The sequence below is a fragment of the Neofelis nebulosa genome, chromosome 5, assembly GCF_028018385.1.
Source record: "Neofelis nebulosa isolate mNeoNeb1 chromosome 5, mNeoNeb1.pri, whole genome shotgun sequence".
Taxonomy (NCBI): domain Eukaryota; kingdom Metazoa; phylum Chordata; class Mammalia; order Carnivora; family Felidae; genus Neofelis; species Neofelis nebulosa.
The window spans coordinates 69726103-69750343 of NC_080786.1; the positions used below are offsets into that span (position 1 = coordinate 69726103).

The 24241-nt window shown below is 39.5% G+C and overlaps 1 protein-coding gene across 4 annotated transcripts in view; it reads right to left on the reverse strand.

The window, feature by feature from the left end:
- TBL1XR1 (TBL1X/Y related 1) overlaps window positions 1–23799 on the reverse strand; it is a 177595-nt gene extending 153796 nt beyond the window's left edge. For 2 of the 4 annotated variants that reach the window (XM_058730545.1, XM_058730537.1), the window contains exon 1: window positions 23733–23799. The gene's annotated coding sequence lies outside the window, so the exon portion shown is untranslated. Of the gene's footprint in view, window positions 1–22915; window positions 23585–23732 lie in introns of those variants that run through there. The other 2 variants (XM_058730539.1, XM_058730538.1) reach the window with 2 other exon arrangements.
- Window positions 23800–24241: the final 442 nt, after the last annotated feature.

Genomic DNA, 24241 nt, shown 5'->3' on the forward strand with positions numbered 1-24241 from the left:
CATCAGTTAAGTGTCTGCATCTTGATTTCAGCTCAAGTTATGATCTCAGTTCATGAGACTGAGCACCACATCGGGCTCTGCACTGACACCTCAGAACCTGTCTGGGATTTTCTCTCTCCCTTGCTCTCTTTTTCTGCCCCTCCCCTGCAGATGCATGCACATGCTCGCTCGTTCTCTCTCAAAGTAAACAAACATAAAAAATAATAAAGTCAGTTTATTTGAATTTTTGCCAGGACATCAAAAGACATATAGCAAATCAATAAACATCCAGAGGGCACCTGGCTGGCTCAGTCAGTAAAGCAGGCAACTCCTAATCTTGGGGTTACAGATTTGAGCCCTGCGTTGGGTATAGGGATTACTTAAAACCTTAAAAAAACAAAACTGCAAACTCTTATCACAATAGGTGTTATCAAAATATATTTAAAAACAAAAAAGTTCCTGGGACACCTCTGTGACCCAGTCAGTTCAGCATCTTGGTTTCAGCTAAGGACGTGGTCTCACGGTTCCTGAGTTCAAGCCCTGCATCAGGCTCCACGCTGCTGGTGCAGAGCCTGCTTGAGATTCTCTCTCTCCATCCCCTGCAATGTCCTTACCTGCTCTCATATGTGCACGAGGGCTCTCTCTCTCTCTCTCTCTCAAAATAAACATTTAAAAAAAAGCTCCTACAGATCATGCTAAGATCCATCACCCAGTTAAAGAATATGTATCAACAGTAAACTCATGACAAGGCACTCAACTTCATTTAGTCACCAAGAAAATTCAAATTATAACCACAATGACATACCACTACACTCCTGCCAGAATGGCTAAAACTAAAAGGACTGACAGATACGAAGTGATAGCAAAGATACAGAGCAACTGCAAGTCTCAAACACAGCTAGTGGAAGTACAGAGTCATACAATCACTTTGGGGAACTGTTTTTCAGTATCTACTAAAGTCTGACATATACCTATACCCTATATCCCATCGATTCCATTTCTAATATACCAAAAAAGACGCAGGTACTCAAATCTTCCAAAACACATACACAGGAATATCAACTGCAGTTTTATTCAAAACAGCTCAAAGGTGAAAAACCCAAATGTCTGTCCTTCCACACACACACCACAAAAAAATAACAGGGTTCTATCCATACAGATAGCAATTGGGGGGTGGGGGGAGGCTACTGCTTGACACCACAGAGATGATGGCTCACAGCTTTATGAAACTCTGTACGGTGAATACAGGTCAGCAGATTGGTTCCTTTCGGTGGGAGAGAGACTGGAAGAAGAGTACAAAGGTGTCTGCCAGATGGCAGGTAATGTTCTGTATCTTGATCTTCATGGTAGGTACATGTGTGTATGTATACTCCAACAAAAATTCATGGACATGACCAATTTATGGTAAGAGAAATCAGAAAAGTGATTACCTGAAGTGGGGAGAAAGGAAAACTGAATGGAGGGGGGGCCTGAAGGAACTTCTTTCTGGGTGATGGAAATGCTCTAAATTTTGACTGGGATGAATTATATCGTCATATAAAGCTGTCAAAATTCACCAAAACGGTACGCTTAAAATCTTTCTATTGAGAGTAAATTATACTTCACCTAAAAGAAAGTTTACAGAGTTATACATTTAAAATGTATGTACTTTACCTTATGTAACTTATGCCACAATAAAAAATGGTAGAAGAATCCAAAAAATAGTTCAATAGAAGAAATGACTCAAATATATAAAAGATGCTCAATCTCACTCAAAATAGAAAACCAGGGGCGCCTGGCTGGCTCAGCCAGTCAGAGCTGGCTGAGCATGCTGGCTCAGCATGCAACTGCTAACCCCAGGGTTGTTAAGTTCTAAGCCCCAAGTCAGGCACAGAGTTTACTTAAAAAATAATTTTAGAAAGATGCTAAAATATCATCTTTACTATCAGATTAGGGAAGATCAAAACATTTGGCAACACTATGTTGGCAAGAGTGTGGGCAAAAGACTCGAGCTGGGAGCAGGAGTATAAACTGGGGCAGCCTCTGTGAAGTCCGTCTGGCAGTAGTTATCCTACGTGCAAACATACACATCCTTTGATCCAGCAGTTCCACTTCTTGTGATTTATCATCAGATATCCTTGCATGCATACACAAAGATAAATGTACCAAGGTGACTCACTGCAACACTGTTTGTAACAGCAACAGTCTTAAGAACCTGAATATCCATCAACTAGGAGAACCAGCTCAATTATGGTATATCCATACAGGGGCGCCTGGGTGGCTCAGTCAGTTGAGCGTCCAACTTCGGTTCAGGTCATGATCTCAGAGTTCATAAGTTCAAGCCCCACATCGGGCTCTGTGCTGACAGCTCAGAGCCTGGAACCTGCTTCAGATTCTGTCTCTCCCTCTCTCTCTGCCCCTCCCCCACCCCACTCACACTCGTCTCTCTTCCTCAAAATTAAATAAACATTAAAAAAAGATTTTAAAAAATTATGGTATATCCATACAATAAAATACCTTGCCACCATTTTAAAACAAGCAGGGGGGGGGGGGGGGGGGAGGAAGGCTCTTTATGTGTTGACTTAAAATACACAGTAACTAGTAAAAAAAAAAAAAAGAAAAAAAAAAAAGGAAGATAGAACAGAGTGACTGGTATCCTACCATTTGTGTTTAAAACAATATTGAGAAGAGGGTATGAAATAAATACTTACTAGCTTTCTACATAGTATACAGTATTTCTCTGGAAAGACACAGAGGAAACTAGTAACACCGAATGACTCCAGGAAAGTAACTGAATAGTTAGGGGGACTAGGGGAACAAAAGGAGAAAAAATACTTTTGACTTTTTTTTTTAACAATGTGAATGTATTACCTAGTCAAATCATCTTTGAAGCAGTTATCAGCTTCACTTCCCATGTATCAATCACTTGTTGTACACACAAAGACATACTTGTATAAAAGTGCAAAATGTATAATGATCATAGATTCTCCCAAAAAAGTACCTAAATCTGGATTCAAGTTATTTTGTTGTTATATTTTTAATCCTTAAAAAGTATCAACAGTCTGGGGAGCGTGGGTAGCTCAGTCGGTTAAGCGTCTGGCTTCAGCTCAGGTCACAATCTCACCGCTCATGTGTTTGAGTCCCGAGACAGCTCTCAGAGCCTGGAGCGTGCTTCAGATTCTGTCTCCCCCTCTCTGCCCCTCCTCCACTTGAGCGCGTGCTCTCTCTCTCTCTCTCTCTCTCTCTCTCAAAAATAATAAACATTAAAAAATTAAAAAAAAAAAACTTTTAAAAAGTATCAATAGTCTGAACTGAAGTGATTACAACTGAACAGTAAATATTCAGCACTTTGTCCAAGCCTGAAAAAGACATATACGTGTTAAGACATAAACCTCTAAAAACATACCCAACTATCCCCATAACCAGTTACTCATCTTAAATTAAGCAATTAGCTTTTAATCATTCTGTCCCCTGACAATTTACTTTCCCTTATTAATTTTGGTATTCTTGAATCCCTGAAACTCAAATGCATGTTTACATATCTATACATTATGTATGTCCTTTAAAAAAATGAAAACTTCACTTCAGTTGTTAATGCAGTGATGGTATTTACATTTTATTATTTTCTTGGATAATACTGATCATTAGTCGATAGAGAAAAAAATGGAGATTTACCACTTCAGTATGTTCAAACATCAGTAAGGACTGAATCTTATGGATAGTAATTTCCTTAAAGACTTTAAATCTAGTTATACCTTGTATAATCATCAGTCTAAAGAAAAAATAATTACATCCACCCTACAACCAAAAAATAGCTAAATCTCTAAATCTTAACTATTCATGCTTTAAAAAAAAAAAAACGCTATTTTGATGTGTTCAAAATTAACTTATTAAAAAAAAATCAAATTCACCTTTCAGTTACATTTCTCCAAGAAATATCATTAAAGAGCCAAACCTAAAGAGTCGTGCACATAGGCTGAATAAACAACTGTAACAGAACAATTCTCCCACATTAACACATCTTGGAAACTACGCGCTGCACATACGCTAGCCAGCACCACTGTAAAACCAGGAGCTGTTGTAAGTGGATGTCAACAGAGAAAGACACACATTTCCAGTAATGGAGTGAGCATACAATTTTTCAGTTGGCAAAATACAGAACCTGTATTTGCATGTATGTTTCCAAAAACTAATCCCGGCCCTTTCCTCACTAGTCAAAAAAGCCAGCAGCTCTAAAAGATGTAAGAGACTAAGATCAAGATTGCGAATGAGCGATGAACAGAAAGATCAGGAGGTGTAAGTATCCAGTGATCACCTCCTTAAATCCCTCCCCCTATCACTTCCCTTCATTCTCTTTGACAGCGCAGTGAATGCCAAGTGTGGTCACCAAACCAGCAATATCAGCATCAGTATCACCTAGGAATCTACTAGGAATGCAAATTCTCAGGCTTCAACTCAGATCTAATGAATCAGAAGCTCTGGGGGTGGAGTTGAGCAATGTTAAAACATGTTAATAAGCTCTCCTGGTGATCCACATAAAGTCTGAGAACCACGGTCACAGTTCTTAATTAAGACTTTCGCTTCTCAACTCTGTCGTAGCAATAGCCTCTTGGAAGTCAACATACCCTCCAAGGTGCTGTCAGGATAGCTTGATTACATTACCTTCCAACTCAAATTCCTTCAAAAGGTCCCTCAACTCTCCAAAGCCTTAGCTTACCCACAAGACTCTCATGATATTGATCCTGCCACCACTTCCTCCCATCCCCTCCACCACCACCCCGCATAGTCAGGTGTTTACCTATAGATCTAATTCATAAATTACCAACCCTAGTAGTCTTTTCACTGCTATTTCTCTTCATGGAACGGCTTCCCTTCCTCCTACCTTTCCTCTACCTCCCCACTCAACCCCCTATCTAGCTAAGATGTAGTCATTTTTCAAGACTCACTCTATACTCTACCTGGCCCAACAGTGGGTTAAGTACTCCCTCCCATATGTTCCTAAAAAAAACCTGTGTAATCTTGATTGTGTTCTTATTATTCCCTGTTGACCTGTGCACAGTACTTGGCATATAATAAGCACTCAATAAAGTATGTTGGGAGTGAGGAGAAATCTGTCTTTCTTATATCTATCGAGACTCCTTGGTATCAAAAGGTCTTCTTATGTGTCTAAGAATGCTGACACATACCTTTAAAAGTTTGCTAAATGAATACATGGGGTTCAGAATCCTTAAGAAATTTTTGTTGCAGAACCACAAGCCAATATGGATACTTTGTAAAATACGAAGACATTACTACCAGGGCACCTGGGTGACCCAGTCGGTTAAGCATCTGACTTCCGCTCAAGTCATTATCTCACAGTTTGTGAGTTCAAGCACCACGTCAGGCTCTGTGGTGACAGCTCAGAGCCTGAAGCCTATTCGGATTCTGTGCTTCCCTGTCTCTCTGCTCTTCTCCCGCTCATGCTCTCTCTCTCGCTCTCTCTCACAAATAAACATTAAAAAAAATTTCTTAAGACGTTACTTTCCACACTAGAAAAAAAATGTTGTTGTGATTTTAATAACAGGAAGCGAGGGCTTCTTGGAGAAGTGGCTTATGCCAAGGCTAGGAGAGGGAACATGCAAGAGGAGTCTGGAGCATTCTGTGTATCAGAAAGAACATGATTACAAATACACAGGATGGGTCATGTCAGAAGGACACAAGAGCTCCCAGTGGCCCACTGAATGAGCTCCCAGTGGCCAATGGTGGAACACCCTGAGCAAGAACAAAATAAAAATCCACAAGTCCACAATTAACATAAATAATTGAAAAGTTAAATGAAGGAAAGGAACAAATCTGCATGGAAAAAAGTTCAATTAATACATGTAGAAGACATGAAGGAACTAGAAAATCCCCATTAGACCACAACCACCACAGTGATCACTACTGCAAACAAGATCCCACTAATGAATGCTAAAATTACTGAGTGAAACCTACACAGCCTCAGAGTATCTCCCCAAAGTATTTTTTTACGATTTTTTAAAAAGTTTATTTGAGGGAGTGCGCATAAGAGCACGTGCAAATGCGTACACACACACACACACACACACACACACACACACCCAGGGAGAGGGGTAGAGAGAGGGAAACAGAGAGAATCCTTAGGGGGCTGAGTGGTGAGATCATGACCGGAGTTGAAATCAAGGGTCAAATGCTTAACTGATTGAGCCACCCAGACATCCCTCCCCAAAATTTCTTATTACTGTGGTAACTTTAACATATGTCCACAAACTCTCGGATACATTTCCATCTAAGAGATGGAACTTAATGTCCCTCCCTTGAATAAGGGTTGAAATTATTGACTCACTTCTAATGAAAAGAATATGGAAAATAGAAAAATTTCATCGTAAAGGAATCTACCAGACACGACGTAAGTAAGTGATGAAGATTAACACCACCAGTAATAATTGACAGTATTATTGTATGTAAATATTGGTATGTACCCCTGGATGCTATGAGACAGGGACCTACATCACCTGTGCGGCATTATTCTGCCAAGTATCCATAACTTCAGTCCATCATTAAAAATATACAAACCAGTATTCTTCAAGGTCATGAAAAACAAGAAAGATTGATGAACTGTCATAGATCGGAGGAGATTAATGAAACAACTAAATGCAATATGGGATCCTGGATTGGATACTGAACAGAAAAAACATTAATGGGAAAAGTTGGGAATATCCAAATAAAGTTTGTAGTTTAGTTTAATATTATACCAATGTTAATTTCTTAAATTTGCTAATAAATGTACCATATGTAATCTTATTATGTAAGATTTTAAGAGTGAAGGGTACACACAGCAATTTTGTACTATCTTTGCAACTCTTCCATAAATCTAAAATTATTTTAAAATAGCTAATTTTTTGAAAAACTATTTATGTAATTTTAACTAAACAGTACTTCAGATCAGCTTTCTAAAGTTATCAAACCAAGATTCTTATGACTTTTATATTAACATAAAATCCTTAGGAAAGTTTTTATATATAAAGTGATTATGAAATAAAGTGATTAACCTAAAACTCCATAAAAATTACACCCAATGAACTAGTTACACTATAACAATCCATTTTTCTTGTGACTATTCTCAGATAAGCATCTAATTTAATTACCATTTGGTTAAGATATCATGACAAGGGGATTTCCCATTCCCATGCAGCAATTTCTCCCTCCTTGTGTTGCCCTCAAGCTTTTGTCCATTAGCTATTTGGATTGTCAAATTAATTCCCCATCTCCACAGACCCCCATTCTTCATACCCCGGTTCTCCACAAGAGGAGGAGCAAGCCAGAGAGAAAAAAATTTGGATGCTTAGCTCTTTTGACTCTCTCCTGAATTTCCAAATGCTTCCTTTCAGAATTCACAAATGCAGTCCAGTTTTCAATACTCTCAGAATTATGTGGTGTCATTCTCACCCATCATACTATCAGCTCAACTTTCTCCCAACCAGAGCTCAGCGCCTTTCCCTCTCAAACCATCATCTCACCCTTCATGCTCTACATCATCTGAGGCTAAAACATAATTCTGCTGTTCTCCTTAAAGTCCTTCACAAGTTTCCTGTCACAGAAGAAATGTCCAAACCCCTTAACACAGCAAACATGTCACTTAATGATACGACCCCTGCTTGCCTTTCCTGTTTGTTCTCACCACTCTACGAGTTACAAACCATATGCTACACATAAACAAAACTTTTCCAGAAAAAAAAACAACTTGTTTGGCATCTTTAATGCCCTCCTGTCATACCACTCACATATCTGTTTTTTGCTGTTTTTTTTTTAATTTTTTTTAATGTTTATTTATTTTTGAGAAAGAGAGAGAGAGGGAGACAGACAGACAGAGCATGAACAGGGGAGGAGCACATAGGGAGACAGAATCAGAAGTAGGCTCCAGGCTCTGAGCTGTCAGCACAGAGCCCAACACAGGGCTCGAACTCACAAACCGCGAGATCATGACCTGAGCTGAAGCCCAGACATTTAACCGACTAAGCCACCCAGATGCCCCTCGCTGTAAATTTTTTTTTAACATACACAGCTTCTCAATTAGTAGTTAATATGGGCGACACTTGAAACGTATTTCAGTAGTTAAAAAAATTACTCAAAATACAGCATTTTCTCATTGCACTTCAGAGACGTGTATCTTTAGTACAATTTCAAAAATGTACAGCACACAAAGATAAAACCTAAATTGCTAAAAAATTTACTGACTGGAACATTCAGAAATCATACAATTAAAATAAGGGCATTAAAGAAAAAAACTGCCGTAAACATGTTTGTTGCTATTCCTTTTAGTTTTCACTACAGTGAAATGGGATGTAACAAATGCACCTGAACTCTGATTAATGGATAAAAACAGACATTTCTTCTTCAGATATCTAAAAAATATTTTCTCTGAGAATAATCTGTTCAAAACTGAGAAGACATCAGAGAAATGTAAATGTTATTAGAAAAAGCCAATTCAGGTAATAAATAACCTGAAAAAATCAGCACTGTACATTTCCCATTTAATTTGACTGAACACTAACTTAATTTTTATTTTTGAATGTTTGTTTTTGAGTGACAGAGAGAGAATGGACACATGAGCAGGGGAGGGGCAGAGAGAAGGAGGCAGAGGATCAGAAGCAGGCTCTGCGCTGACAGCAGAGAACCTAACGCAGGGCTCGAACTCACAAACCAGGAAATCATGATCTGAGCCAACGTCGGAGGTTTAACCGACTGAGCCACCCAGGCCCCTAGCTTAATTTTTAAATTATATGTGCAATCATAGGATCAAAGAATATTAGATGCAGAAGAGACTTCAGAGACCCAATTCAATGTTCTCAAGATGAAGCAACTGAAGTCCACGAAAATTAATTTCTATTAGGTCACAAAAAAGCTTTGTCTACAAGGCTAACAATTTTTATTTTAAGTGAACTGATGAAGTATTGCTCAAAATAACTTCAGAATATACAACTCATTAATTTTGCTATATGCTAAATTTGAGTATCTGGTTAGGACAAACAAGGGTAGTTATCTTCTTCAAGGTTTAAAATATCCCCTAAAAATATATAATTAACCCGTTGATAATTTTCTAATGCTTGCCCTCAAATTTGGGCTTCTGTTACCTGTAAAATTAGCAGAAATAATGTGAAAAACAAAACCAAAATAAATAACATCAATTTTTTTTAGTATGTAACTCGTTTTGAGAAGATAAATTCATTTGAACACCCATATTAGTTATAGACAGTGTACATAAAATTATAAATACTACCACATGAGGAATCCCAACTTTTCATTTTAAAAAACAATACATATTTAAAACATTGAGAACAACAAAATATATGCCAGTTCTGGTTGAAAGAGAATTTTATGGGCACAGTCCATCATGGATTAAAATGCACAACCTTCCCAACTATAAATGGATGCACATTTTGGTGTGGGGGGAGGGGAAGAGAGGCTGTCTGTCCAGCGGCTCCCTGGTTTACTCAAATGTCATTCCCACTGCTCTACTGGAAAGTGGCAGCCATTGTTTCTAAATGGCCTCTGGCCATGATGGGCACCTTCCCAAACCAAGCTCATCACTACTTCAAGATCTTTCCTGATGAGATAAATAGGTAGTCCCTCCTCTACAGCAGGGGAAAACAACGGATAAAAACTCTGGCACTGACATTTTCCACTGTGTGAAGAAAGTTAATCTTCTCAAAGAATGAAACTAACCTACCAGAACACACACACACACACACACACACACACACACACACATATATTCTGTCAACAGAGATTTCTGGTGATATTCAAATGGCTCTAGTTCTTGCTGTGCCTAAAGCCTTGCAGACCCCATGCTCTTCCCACAGTTCAATCCATTTTGGGATTCTATTGCCAAGGAATCCCTCTCTTTGGCTTAAGCTAACTTGAACTGTCTATTGTACACCTACGAGTTCTAATTCATATACCAACTTGGTGAAGTTAGCCTAGATTAATCGCAACAGAATAGCACAGGTAAATGGAATTAAAAGCAAATTAAAGAATCTCTTTAACCTGTAAAAAACATAAATAGGAATATCTAGCTCTCATCACATAACTTGAATGAAATATGTATTTTAAAACGAAAGTGTTAACTTCTTAAAATCTAACATTTTATGGTAACAGAAGCACATATTCAAATTTGCTCATCAATTATCCATTTACCTGTTTTTTCCAGATTGATTCAAATACCATCTGCAGTAGTTCCTCCAAGAAAAGCATACAGCACTCACATATACATCCCTGGGATTCCAAACAGTAAATGCAATAAATAAGCCTCTTTTGACCCTCCCCTAAATGCTGATTTTTAATGAATTATTTCCAGTATTCTACTGTAAGGAGGAAACAAGTTAAAGCTATCAGCTGGTTACAAAAGCATTTCTGAGCAAACAATTCACTCAAATATTTACTGAACACCTACCAGTCCTGTTTTGTCCTGGAGTGACAAGACAGAACCCATCCCTGTTCTCATGGAGTGTAAATTCCAGAGGTGAATAAAACAAACAGAAAGAAACAATGATCAAGGCTATTTCAGAGAGACTAAATGTTATGAGGAAAATACGAGGGTCCTGCAACTGAAAAAGGCTAAGGAGTGAGCAGCTATTTCAGTGTGACCTCTCAGGTGGTGGCACTAGAAGTGAAATCTGAATGACATAAAAAAATTAGCCATATGACAATCTCAGGGCAAAGCCTGAGGCAGAGAGCAAAGCAATTAAGGCACTGAGACAGGAACAAGCTTGTTCAGTGGGAATGGAGCTGGTATGGCTGGGCACAGTGAACGAGGGGAAGACGGGCAATGTGAAACAGGAGAAGGTTTGTGAGGTGGTCACAGAGCAGATTATGTGGTGGGGGGTTCCTCACAAGCTAAGGAAGGACTTTTGGATTTCACCCTGAGTGTGAAGAAAAACCCACAGGATAGGGTATAGGGAAGAAAACTGACATTTAGTGAGCATCTTTCATAGTGCCAAAGTAAACAGCATATAAGAATGTTTCCACCACGTATGCTATAAAACAACAGATGCATTTGTGTAAATTATACTGTATGCACTTATCATACTTATCAAAGGTCATTAGTATGCTGTTACAATAAAAAAAAAAAAAAAGTCACTTTTCCTGTTACTACCAGTTCTCACTTGTAGGAAATCACCTCTACGTTGATTTGTCAGACCAAATGAACCAACCAATATTATCTACTACAGAACATACATGAGTCATCTAGAATAAAATGCAAGAAGGGCAAACGAGACTAGATGAAATAAAGACAGTCAGCTATTCATGAGTATAGGACCCAAAAACAGGCAACAAAGCAAGTAGAGAAGCACCAAATTAGAAAACATACCCATATTCAAGAAGCAGAGGGTCCATGGATACAAAAGATTGTTATCTACTTAAAAAATACTCTCCTACAAATGAGTAGACAAAGGGTAAAAAACACAAAAGCTGGGGCGCCTGGGTGGCGCAGTCGGTTGAGCGTCCGACTTCAGCCAGGTCACGATCTCGCGGTCCGTGAGTTCGAGCCCCGCGACAGGCTCTGGGCTGATGGCTCGGAGCCTGGAGCCTGTTTCCGATTCTGTGTCTCCCTCTCTCTCTGCCCCTCCCCCGTTCATGCTCTGTCTCTCTCTGTCCCAAAAATAAAAAAAAATTAAAAAAAAAAACCCACAAAAGCTTCTAAAGTAAATTCTCTGTTCTTTTCATTTCATAATACCTTGCCTGTTTCAACAACATTCAGAGAAAAGTAAAAATACTATCTTTTAAATGCACCACCTTGGTAACTTTTTAAATCTGTTGATGAATTTTAAAACATTTATAAATACAAATATTTATTAAAATATCATTGAAATACTGTGTCAAGCATTGTACCTACCAGATGCTAAGGATAAAGATGGGTGAAACACAACTGTTCCCAAAGAAGGCTTTTGCCTAGTGAGACAGGACTCAACAAGTAACTCAAAGGGAGATCTGTGCTAGAAGCAGATGATTAGTGGTCACAGGCCAGGACGTCAACTTAAGACTGTCACAGAAAGAAGCTTAACCTTCAATCCGATGGTGTAACTTCATTGAGCCAAAATGTTGTGGTATGTCAGTTTTTAAACACTATAAGACAATCTTATACAAACTTCTTCTCTAATGAAATAGAAAAATCTTACTATAATGGTTATTATTTTGTTACTATTCTTTATGAAAAGCAGTCAGGATTCTTAATCCAGAGATGCTGGCAGATTAATCCTCCCAAAAATCTTATATTCACATTTATTAGCAATCAAATGTCTTTATTCTTCGTATCTTACTTTGAGTGCACACTTTGGGGGATTAGAACTTCAGAATCCTAACAGAGCCTCAGAAAACTACCTAAAGAAATCAGCACCAATAAATGTGACTTACCTATGCTCTATCATTCACAACGACAATTTGATTCTAATTTTTAGTACTGATTCTAAATCCATAAAACTTAGAGAATTGTAATTCTACATTACTTTAAACCAGCATTTTTTAAATTTGGTAAATAAAATCATTTTCAATTCATAAATTTATAGAAGCATGTTTTTAAATGAAAGATTATAGAAAATGTCTATACTAGCTATTAAAGCAAAACTTCAGTATTTTTGCACATATACATATCCTGTTATGTCTTATATACTTCTCAGTGAAAGTCCAAGTCTGCATAACATGCAACATGCATATTTGAAATAACTGATCCATACAAGCAACATCCACTGGGGAGCCAGAGAGGAGTGTTTCATTTGCCAGAGAACAGAAAAGGAGTGGAGAGTCCATTCCAGAAAGTAAAAAGACTTTTTTTTTTTTTAGGAAAAGCAGTAACTTTTTTTTTCTCTAAGTATCAAGAGGTGACCAAAAATATTTAAAAATTACTGTAAAACAACATATACGGATGGATGCCTGGGTGGCTCGATCAGTTGAGCGTCCAACTCTTGGTTTCAGCTCAGGTCATGATCTCACAATTCTGTGAGTTCAAGCGCCATATTGGGCTCTGCACTGACAGCACAGAGCCTGCTTCTTGGTATTCTCTCTCCCTCTCTCTCTACCCTTTCCCCACTGTGCTTTCTCTCTCTCCAAATAAATAAACTTAAAATATATATATATGTACTAGAGACATAACAAAGGCACACAGTACACATTCTCTTTTTATTTAAGTTTTATTTTTATTTAAGCAATCTCTACACCCAACATCAAGACCCTCACATCAAGATTCGCATGCTCCTCTGACTGAGCCAGCCAGGCGCCCCCAAGTTCTCATTTTAGAGTGAGCAACATGGGAATGCAAGCTGGTGCAGTCACTCTGGAAAACAGTATGGAGGTTCCTCAAAAAACTAAAAATAGAACTACCCTACAACCCAGCAATTGCACTACTAGGCATTTATCCACGGGATACAGGTGTGCTGTTTCGAAGGGACACCTGCACCCCCACGTTTATAGCAGCACTATCCACAATAGCCAAATTATGGGAAGAGCCCAAATGTCCATCGATAGATGAATGAATAAAGAAGATGTGGTGTGTGTATACACACACACACACACACACACACACACACACAAATGGAGCATTACTTGGCAATCAAAAGAATGAAATCTTGCCATTTGCAACTACATGGATGGAACTGGAGGGTATTATGCTAAGTGAAATTAGTCAAAGAAAGACAAAAGTAATAGGACTTCACTCATATGAGGACTTTAAGAAACAAAACAGATGAACATAAAGGAAGGGAAACAAAAATAATATAAAAACAGGGAGGGGGACAAAACAGAGGAGACTCATAAATATGGAGAACAAACTGAGGGTTGCTGGAGGGGTTGTGGGAGGGGGGGATGAGCTAAATGGGTAAGGGGCACTAAGGAATCTACTCCTGAAATCATTGTCACACTATATGCTAACTAATTTGGATGTAAATTTAAAAAATAAAAAATAAAATTAAATAAATAAAATAGCTTCCAGATTAAAAAAAGAAAAAGAAGAGTGAGCAACAAAAGCTCAGTCACAAAATACAGAACTGGGAATTCTGGCCATCCAGTTCTCTGCAGTTGCCACAGGAAGCCCTGACAGGTTCACAAGGGGGAGTGTCACTTTTCTGCCTCTCCCTACAGCTGTTACTGCTGCACTTAACAAAGCCACCAAGTAGTAGCAAGCATTACTTCCCATGTGCCAGGCCTATGGTAACTGCTTTACACATATTCACACTTGAATCCTCACAAGTGTTCTATGACGCATGTATTAATTACTCCTTATTTCCATTTTTCAGAGTGGAAACTGGAATTACCTAATTTTCCAGAGTCATACAACTAATAAGTAGGGGTGACAAACCAGCCATGCCGGACTCCAGACACCGAGCTCTTCGCCACAGCAACATACTACAGTAAGAGTTAACTGCCTAAGATCAGACACCTACCCTGCCTAGCTCTCTTATCACTAAAGAGAGAAGCACTGCTCCCAGGGAGGCAGGTCACACTGTCAAGTCACAGTGAAGCAGAATTAAAGGCACAAAAACAGATGCTACCTTTCTCTGAGACTTTCCAGCTTAAGTTGAAAATGAGGAGCACAACTAGAACACCCTTTAGAATAAACTAAACATTCAATGAACAATTACAAGTGACGCCAACTTATACATACATGTAAATTCCCAAGTCAGGGATTGTGTAGTATCAAAACCCAGTTCCACAAATCCCATTATGCCAAAAACGATCACAATTATTAAAAATCAACTACTAAACTATGAGAAATACAATTTTCACCTGATTTCCAAACCCTTGGCAAAACACCTTTGAAATCAGACAACACCTACATACATCTGTACAACCAGTATCTCCTTCTAATATTTGCACTGAATTTCTAATTATCGACCTTGGATAGGACTTGAAAATCACCAAGTCACTATTACTAAATAGTTCAAGTGGTCTGCTGACCCAATCATGGAACAGACCAACACTTTTTAATCATACTCAGTGGCTCTAATTTTCCCAACAAATCTGACAAATTAAGTGTTTGCAGAAATATACACAATTCCAGCTCTTCAAGAACTGTCTGAGAAGCATAGGAAAAATTAAGTTTTCTCTCTTCTTCTGACTGTCCAAATTAAAGAAATAGAAATATTAAGAATTCTTAACCGGATGCCTTGATTTTTCACAATCAATACTTTTTTTTAAAATGGTAATACTGACATAGCAAGATTCAAACAGTTCAAAAGGTTATACATGAAAATAAGTTTCTCCCACATCTGACCACATGATCTCCCCATCCCAACCTCACCCCCTAAAATCACTGTTACTAGTCTCTTGTGTATCTTTCTGTAGTCATCCTAAACACGTAAAACAAACATACATACACACAACTCATACACTCTCCCATCATGTCTGTGTCCTCCTCACTGCCCTTCTCCCCTTTTGCAAGCTAAAATGGCAGCAGACTACAACATCCTCTGCCTGTTTTTTCACTTAAATGTATCTTTGAGAACCTATAAATACTAACAAGAAAGTTATAAACATTAATTCTAAACAAATCTGTAAAGGAACACTTCACACAAAACAACTCTCAACAGATGTTAAAACTGGTGACCTCTGCTAGCAGGATAAAAGGAAAGCCAAGGTCAAAGAAGTAATCCTCCAACCATGAGGGCCTGTTAGTTCTCACAGAATAGGAAAACTACTTCCCTGACACAGTTAACAGACTGCAATCCTAAACTCAGTCTAGGATCTCACAAAGATACACTGTTTACTAAAGAAAACAGAGAAAGGTGATTTAAAGAAAACCCATTACTTTAGTGGGAGAAAACTTAAGTATAAAAGGTGCCTAAGAACTATACTAAAGCTACATATAGCATCTAAAAATTCACACATGTATGATAAATTCTATTCCATAAAAGAACAATTACACAGGGAAAAAAAGACATTAAGGAAATTCATTCATTATCTATTTCCATTACCTTATTTCAGAAACCCAAAGCAGATGACCCAATTGCCTTATACTGAGAGTTAATGACATCTGATAGCCAAAAAATAGAAATGGAACAAAATCAGTATACATTCTACCCAATTAGCTTGTTCAAATTAAGAGGAAAGCATAAAACACCTCTCACTAACCCATAAGCTGTATTCTACTAGCAGTTGAAGGTAACTAGCAAAATTATACCATTACTATAAATTCTCTAGAGGTGTTTGCTTATGCTAATGCCAAATGCTTTCTATTATTCTATGTAAGGTTATAGATTTTTAGCCATTAAGCATATTTTCCATGTAGATCTCCCTCAAAAAAATTACATAAATGACAGAATCTCCAAATTTTAACACAGGAATTGACTATACAAGTATTGCTTGAAAGGATGAACTAGCTTTACATAACACTTCATTTGAACCTCTTCAGTTGCATTTCTAAAAACTAAATGATTTACCCTTGTAACTATGGCTTTGCAAAAAATGATAAAAATTTATTTGCTTAATACTGAATCCATATTAAAATACTAGCCACCATTTAAGTGGATAACAGTAACAACAAAGCAGCAAACATCCACTTAACTGATTATCTATGTCATTACAATGTCCTATCACACAATGTGCTGGAAAGGACACAATGAAAAAAAATGAAAGAAAAGGACTAATTACCACCTTTGAACTCGGACAAACTAGATATCAAGAAGTACACTGGTATCTAGTTCCTAAAAAGTAAAAATTATTCACTACTTTTAAGGTATTTAAAATTTTAAACGTCTCATTAAAAAAAAAAAAAATGTTTGAGAGTCCAGAGTACAATTTTATATGAAAAAGAATTATTTTATTAAGAGACTGGAAGCACCATCTCTGACCCTTGCTTTCCATGTTCTCCTCTGTTCTACCACCTGAAAAAAACTTACAATTGCTTAAGAGGAAAACAGATGGCAAACTCCTCAGTTTAAACATTCACTACCTATTCTTCCTCATTCAAAGTATTCATCTCACATTCTTTAATCTGGATACTCTTTGTATATTTACTGAAATTTAATTGTTGATCTTTCAACACGACCTATACAGTTTGTATTAATTCTAAATTAACATAAGCTCTAAAAGGGGTGCGTGGATGGATCAGTCAGTTAAGTGTCAACTTCAGCTCAGGTCATGATCTTGTGGTTTGAACCCCGCGTGGGGCTCTGTGCTGACAGCTCAGGGCCTGGAGCCTGCTTCGGGTTCTGTGCCTCCCTCTCTCTCTGCCCCTCCCCCACTGGTGCTCTGTCTCTCTCTCAAGAAATTAAAAAAATAAAAAAGTGTAAGCTCTTAGAAAGCGGGGGGGGGGGGGGGGGGGGGACACAAGCAGCTCATTTTGTTTGATGCAAATAAAATCATGCTGAGAACCTATTTAAATATTAAAAAATTAAACAGGATATAATACCAAATTAGTTGCTTTAGAATAAATTACCCAGGTTGTGAAGAACTAATATGGCACCCAGCCTTACCATAAAAACCTACTGAAGAGACAGTTATGATAACTTTCTTCTGGTAGACTGAACCCACCTACACCATAAAATAGACACACTCTACACTGAATGTTAATACCCTCACAGTAATGACTCAAATGAGATTCCAATGTGGTCAAGATGCTAAAAACACAATCTTATTTAGGCACACTACAGAGAAAATAATGAGCAAAAAAGCCAGAGAGGTTAAGAAAATAAGTACAAAATCCTAAGTTTCATTATAACTGCCACAAATACAACCAAATAAAGCCAACTTAGGGTGACAGGATTCCCAACTAGACTAGGTTCCTCACCAAAATCATGGCTACAATTCCAGGATCAAGATTTTTTTCAAATTAACAGTTAAGTGCTGCTACAGCACACCTCAACTTTGAAGGCCTAAGTCCAACAGAAGCTTCGGCCACATCAACAGTAGTATAGGACCCATCACCACTTATTTTACCATGGGCACTTGTAGAAAGAAACAATCCATTGTAATATGAAGACAGTATGGTACAAAAATCAAAAATTCTGCTAATACCAGAAGAAAAAAGGCCCTTTCCTTCAAGAAATGTAACATGCAGTTGGGGCTAGGATAAACAAACCCATGAAATAATAATTATGGAGGCTGTGATAGTCATTAAACACGATGGTATCTCAGTGAAGAAATATCCTGAGTCGAGATAGCCAGAAACAGCTTCAGGGAAGGTGGACTGAAACTAGACTATAAAAAAGACAAAGGGAAGGACAAGCATGAGTGAAAAGCAGAAGAGTAACGTGTATGTCAAAACTGCAGTATCTGATAGGCAGGCCAGAATCACAGTTTGGGAGAAGAGAGGGAACTATAGCTGAATAGGTAAAATAGAGCCTTAAAAAGCCAGACTGAAGTTTATGAACCCTATCCAGTTGGCAAAGGGAAGCCATTATGGGTTCTCCACAGCAAAGGAACAGACACGATGAAATCAGTATTTTAAATAAATTACACTGCCAAGCAGTTACAGAAGACAGAATGGAGAAGAAAGCCTGCTCAGAGCAACCTACTAGAAAATTAATGCAATAATCCATACCTAAAACCATTCATTCAGTCTTCCGTTCATTCACTGTGAAGCAGTAGACTGCTAGCTAAGAACACTGGCCTAGAATCAGACACACGGGGCCTAAACCCCTCTGTGCGCCCCTTACTACTGAGCCTTGGCTTCCTCACTCTTAAAATCAAGGTATCAGCCACTCAGATTGTCCAAGTCCCTGTCAAAGCAGCTGTGTGGTCCTGACACATAAATTCTATTAGTAGTTAACATCACTGCTGAATTAATAGTAAAAATGGGAAGTGAAAATAAGACAATGCTTAGAGATGTATCAGAGCAACAGAACTTCCAAGTAGAACTGTCTTGACAGCAGCTGAAAATATGGAACAAGAACACAGGTGAAAGGTCAAGGCTACAGAAAACAATGATCCACTTAAAGTCATCACTCCAATCTAAAAAGGAGATCTTAGGTACTTGCCAGATCCAGCCCTGAAAAACAAAATTCCTTTATTTAAAGAGTTAGAAAATGTTCCAAATGGTGGGAGATTTAAAAAGTCCAAGTCCAAGTAACAAAAGAACAGCAATAAAAGTCAGGCAAAAGACCCAACACTGGGGGTGCCTCCGTACCCCAAACATCCAGCTCTTGATTTCAGCTCAGGTCATGATACCAGGGTCATGAGATGGAGCCCCTAGTCCCCTTGTCAATGCCTGTGGAGACTGCTTAGGATTCTCTCCCTCCCTCTCTCTACCCCTCCCTAACTTGGATGGGTGCTCAGGCACATACCCTCATTCTCCAAAAAAAAAAAAAAAAAAAAAAAAAAAGGCAAAAGACCCAGCACTAGCACTGTCACTATACAATGCTTGATATTGTTCCTAGTTTTAAAATCAAATCTAATTCTTCAAGGTTAAGTCTTCAATCACAACTTCAAGAACAAATACATTAAGTTTATTTCAAACATTTTACCCAGGAAACTCAGGAAATAAAACTACTAAATATTTTCTATGACACGGCCCCACTAAAATAAAGAATAAAATGTAATACAAAGAAGCAAACTTCAAATCCAAACCCAACATCATCATGTTTAACAGCTTACATTTCCATGATACTTGTATGTCAAGTATTATTCTCAGCACCTTACACATACAATTCTCTCAATCTTTTCAACTCTAGAAGCTGACAGTCCACATCATGCAGAAGAGGAAACAAAGAGGGAGTTACTCCCCTTAAGGTTGCATAGGCAGTAAGGAATGGAGCTGGAGTTTGAACCCAGGCAGTTTGCCTCAAAGACCCCCAATGGAACACTATGCTACACAAAAAGACTTAACGTGACATTCTTACACAAGTTTTGAGGAATACATACTCTGAGGATGAGGATAGTTAAACATACTCTTACTTGCTTTTCCTTCTTAATTTCAGGCATGGAACCATATTTTCTTTTTTCTACTGGCAGTACTTGGAAAGGCTACTTCACTGCTGTCCATCTTAAAGGTAGGAAACAGAGCAGTTGGCAAGAGGATTGCATCTTATTAAATGGTTCTAGAGAGTTAAAGACAATGATGTAGGTAGGACTCCTATGAATTTCATTTATCCATGCAATTACTTGACCCAGTTAATAGAGATGCCCAACTACAGAATTATAAACGCTAATTTTTTCCAAGGACATCTGACAAAACAGCTGGAAAAATCTGGCACAGCTACACTCATCCAGAACGAGCACAGACTAGGACTTAGACCTACCTACATTAGAACGCTAATGCATCATTTGATCATTCTGTGGCCTAGGACAAGGGAATTAACCCTGCACCTCTGTTTCATCATCCACAGATCCAGTACTACCCACTTCATAAGATTAGCCTGAGGTATACATGACAGAGAAAGCACCTCACACCTTTCCTAGATCATAACCCAAGCAAAGTCTCTTTCCTCTGGCTCTTCATAACAGGACAATCAATTGTACTCTTACAGAGTCTAATCCTGCAGGTGGTGGAGAGTAAACCTCTCCAGCATCAGCTTTTTTTTTTTAATTCAAGTTTCTGTTGGTGATAGAACAGGCGATACCACCATGATGGTCTCCAAACTGGACCATACTCTTACTAACTGTCTACTACACAGCCCAGGGTCCTAACCCCTCTATACTATGGGGATGTATAAATGGCTCTGTTAGCTGATTTTTTTTGTATTTCAGTGACAAACCACAAATGTTATTTGTGAAATAAGTCAAATTTGCATATACTAGAAAAATACAGTCCCACGGTGCCAATATTTCTGCCATCTCTCTCCCCTGACTTACTGTCACTCACATTCTTTACAATTCTTTTTTTTTCTAATTTTCTTTTTACATTTATTTATTTTTGAGAGACAGAGTGAGACAGAGCACAAGTGTAGGAGGTGTAGAAGAGAAGGACACACAGAATCCGAAGCAGGCTCCAGGCTCCGAGCAAGCATTCAGCAACAGAGCCTGACACAGGGCTCGAACCCATGAACTGTGAGATCATGACCTGAGTCGAAGTCGGTTGCTGACTGAGCCACCCAGGCACCCTTCCTCTCAATTCTTATATAAAAGACACAGGAATTGAGTAAACCCAACAAATTATTTCTACTAACTTCATCAAAATACATTAAGTCAGAAATTCTCTGTAGTAATACAGTTTGAGTAAATCATAGAACTCCTGTGTCAGCTACTCAGCTGACCAGGTTGTACTTAAACATCATCGCTATGTAGGAACAGATGTATTTATTCAACAGGTTGTCATTACAAAGGTTCATTAGTCACATCTCTTTTTATCAGTAACCCCTATATTTATATTAAGCTTTTGCCCTTTCTGCTTATTAGCTTGAAAGGCTCTCAGGAAGTAGTTACTTATTTTCCTGGTAGGCACGTATCATGATAATCATGATAAACCTTAATTAGATGTTGAAAACACAAGTAACAAAAAAATTCATGGACACACGCAAAAAGTTATTAAAATATCTAACACTTCTTTGAGACAACCAATGCAAAAATACAACCTCCACAAGGGGCCACTCCACATATACCACATCTCCCAAATTAATAACTAAAGTTGGTATATGCAAGAAAAGCATTTTATAAACTGATGGTGAGCTTTGCAACAATTTTTAAGTCATTAACAAGTCCATTAAGTTCTGTAACAGTAAGGGAAACTTTTCCCACTTACATATGGTTTTCATCCTCCATACAGTGTACCATTTTGCCCTATAGATCTCATTCTAACTATTCAAATAGCAAAAAAGAGTAGTTATTTGTGGATTTAATGGTTGTGGTTACATAGATCACACAATGCATTATAGCAACACAGGGGAAAAAAAACATCATATTCCAAACAGGCAGAAAAACCACAATTTCAGAGCAAAAAGTATAAACACACATCTCACGCCTAACCACTCATAGGCATATTTTCTTTCTGCCACCCTTCCTTCACAGGTAAATGCTAACTATTTCTAGAACCCTCAATGATGATTTCTCAAGCTTGCTTGCCATGAACTCCCATGATACACCCCAACAAACACACTGTTTTCATGGAGACAAAGCTGCCCTATTTCCCTAGACTACAAACTTCTTAAAATGGTGAGAACATACAGTCTCAGGAAATAAGGATTACTAACAAACACCAATGTAGCACAGGTCTTATTTAACAAAAATGAAAATGAACTAAACTGAGAAAGCCAAAAAGTCACTCACTGTATCTTCAATGTGTAATTACTATATTTTTTATAATTTGGTTTAGTAAGTAGATGAAAACACCACAGGGGCCTTATACTATGCAATCTGATAAAGGAGTCTTTGGGAAAAATGGAGGAGAAAAACCATTACTTAATTACATGGGGGGAGGGGAGGTCAGGCAATTCAGACTAGAAATCACCCATCATTTCACCCACCACATTTTACTAACAAGCTTATTTAGATCAGCATAAGGTTCTTGTATGGAAAACAAGGAAGCCAACAGTAAACTTCCCTAAGTAAACCGTAAATGACATAGGTACTAAAACTCTTCACCTTGGTGCACAGTCCAAGATTCTAAGTAAACTCCAGACACTGAGAAAAATATAGCTTTTAACTAGGTCTCAGCACTTGTCATTTGTAATCACCAAATTATTTTAGAGAATGTTATGAGGTAACTTAGTAACAGGAGCATTCTTTAAGAGCCATTTCAACCGAAATTTTACATGAAACACCATTTTCACAACCTAAATTTAATCTCGGTTGCCACTGCAAAGTGATGCCTCTTTCGGCAAATTAGGAACTTCCAAAAATACTGAACATGTTAACACATGCATGGTTTCCCTCGAGCTGCCACTTAAGATTAATAATTTCACTTGAATAAAAGTCGGCTTGTTTAAAAAAAAAAAATGACATCGGTTGCAAAGAGGAAGTTACCGAGAAACCACCCTCACAACGTGGCCTTTACACTGTCAGAAAATAATGTGACTTTGTGCCACCCAAAACTTACCAGGAAGCTGGCAATAACTTTGCCAATTCTACACTTCTGAACCCAACTTCAAAGAGGCTCTAGCAAATACCTCCTTAAGACGATAAAAGGCACTAAGTTACAAATAAACACGTCCGGGAGTGCGGCCCCGCGGCCGCGCGCCCCTCCCCCTCCGGCGCCCCCGCCCGGGACGCGCGGCCCCAACAGCCGCCCGCAGCCCCCAGCACGCCAACCCGGGTCGCCGCGCCTGCACCGGGGACGCGCCTGGGGAGGGGAGCAGATTTCCATTGCCAACAGAATAACGTGCACCGAAAAGATCCCTCTCCTCTGCTAAAAATAGGCTATAAAAGAGTCGGCCTCATGATGGCTCCTTGATTCAATTTGCTGCAAATTCTTTCCTGAAAGCCTCCCCCCATATACATACACACACATACACACACACACACACACACACACACACACACACACAAAAAGGGGGTGTAAATGCACGAAGGGTGGAAGCGAGGGAGAAGGCCGAGGCGCACATTTTCGGGGACAACAACATAATAAGGGTGAGGATCCCCGAGATCAGGAAAGGGTAGGGGGTGGGCAGGCACGTGAGCATTTCAAAGAAGCCTGAGAGGAAAAAGGGGGGATGGGGCACCCTAAATGCCTTCCCTGCCTTCCCCTCCCCCACCAAAACCCCAGCTCGCCAAAGGGCCAAGTTGAAAAATGCATGTTCCACTTGTGCCCATCCCCCCGCGGCCCAGCGCCCCCCAGCCGCCTCCGCCCGCGCCGCCCGCGCCCCCCGCCCGGCCCGCAGCCGCCCCCACCCCGGGGTCCGGCCCCCAGCGCTTACCTGGAAACGGTGGCCTCCGACGCCGCTCCCCCCTCCCGGGAATGGAGGCACAAGGAAATTCCCCTCCTCGCCGCCGCCGCCGCCTCCAACCACCCCCAAAATAACCCCTCCGGGGGGTGAGAGGCAATTATAACCCCGGCGAGCGGAGGGCGCGGGGGATGGGCGCCGGGCGGGCGGGGGCGGGGAGCGCGGCGCGGGTCCCCAGGTGGCGAGCGGAGGTGCTCCCGCCGCGGGGGGAGGGGCGGGGGCGCACGCGGCCGGCGGCGGGGGGAGGCGGCGCGCGGGGGAAGGGCGCGAGCGGGGAGAGGAATTGAGGCAGAAGGTAAAAGCTGTTACTAAGGGAAAGAGCCAAACGGTTCGGAGCAGCCAACGGCTCAGACACTCAACACTGGGGAGAGAGGAATGGGGACCAGCCAGGCACAAATGAGCTCGCGAGGCCCGCGGCGGCGGCGGCGGCCGCGCAGCAAAACAAACCCGAGCGGCCTGCGCCGGGCGGGCGCGCGGGGGAG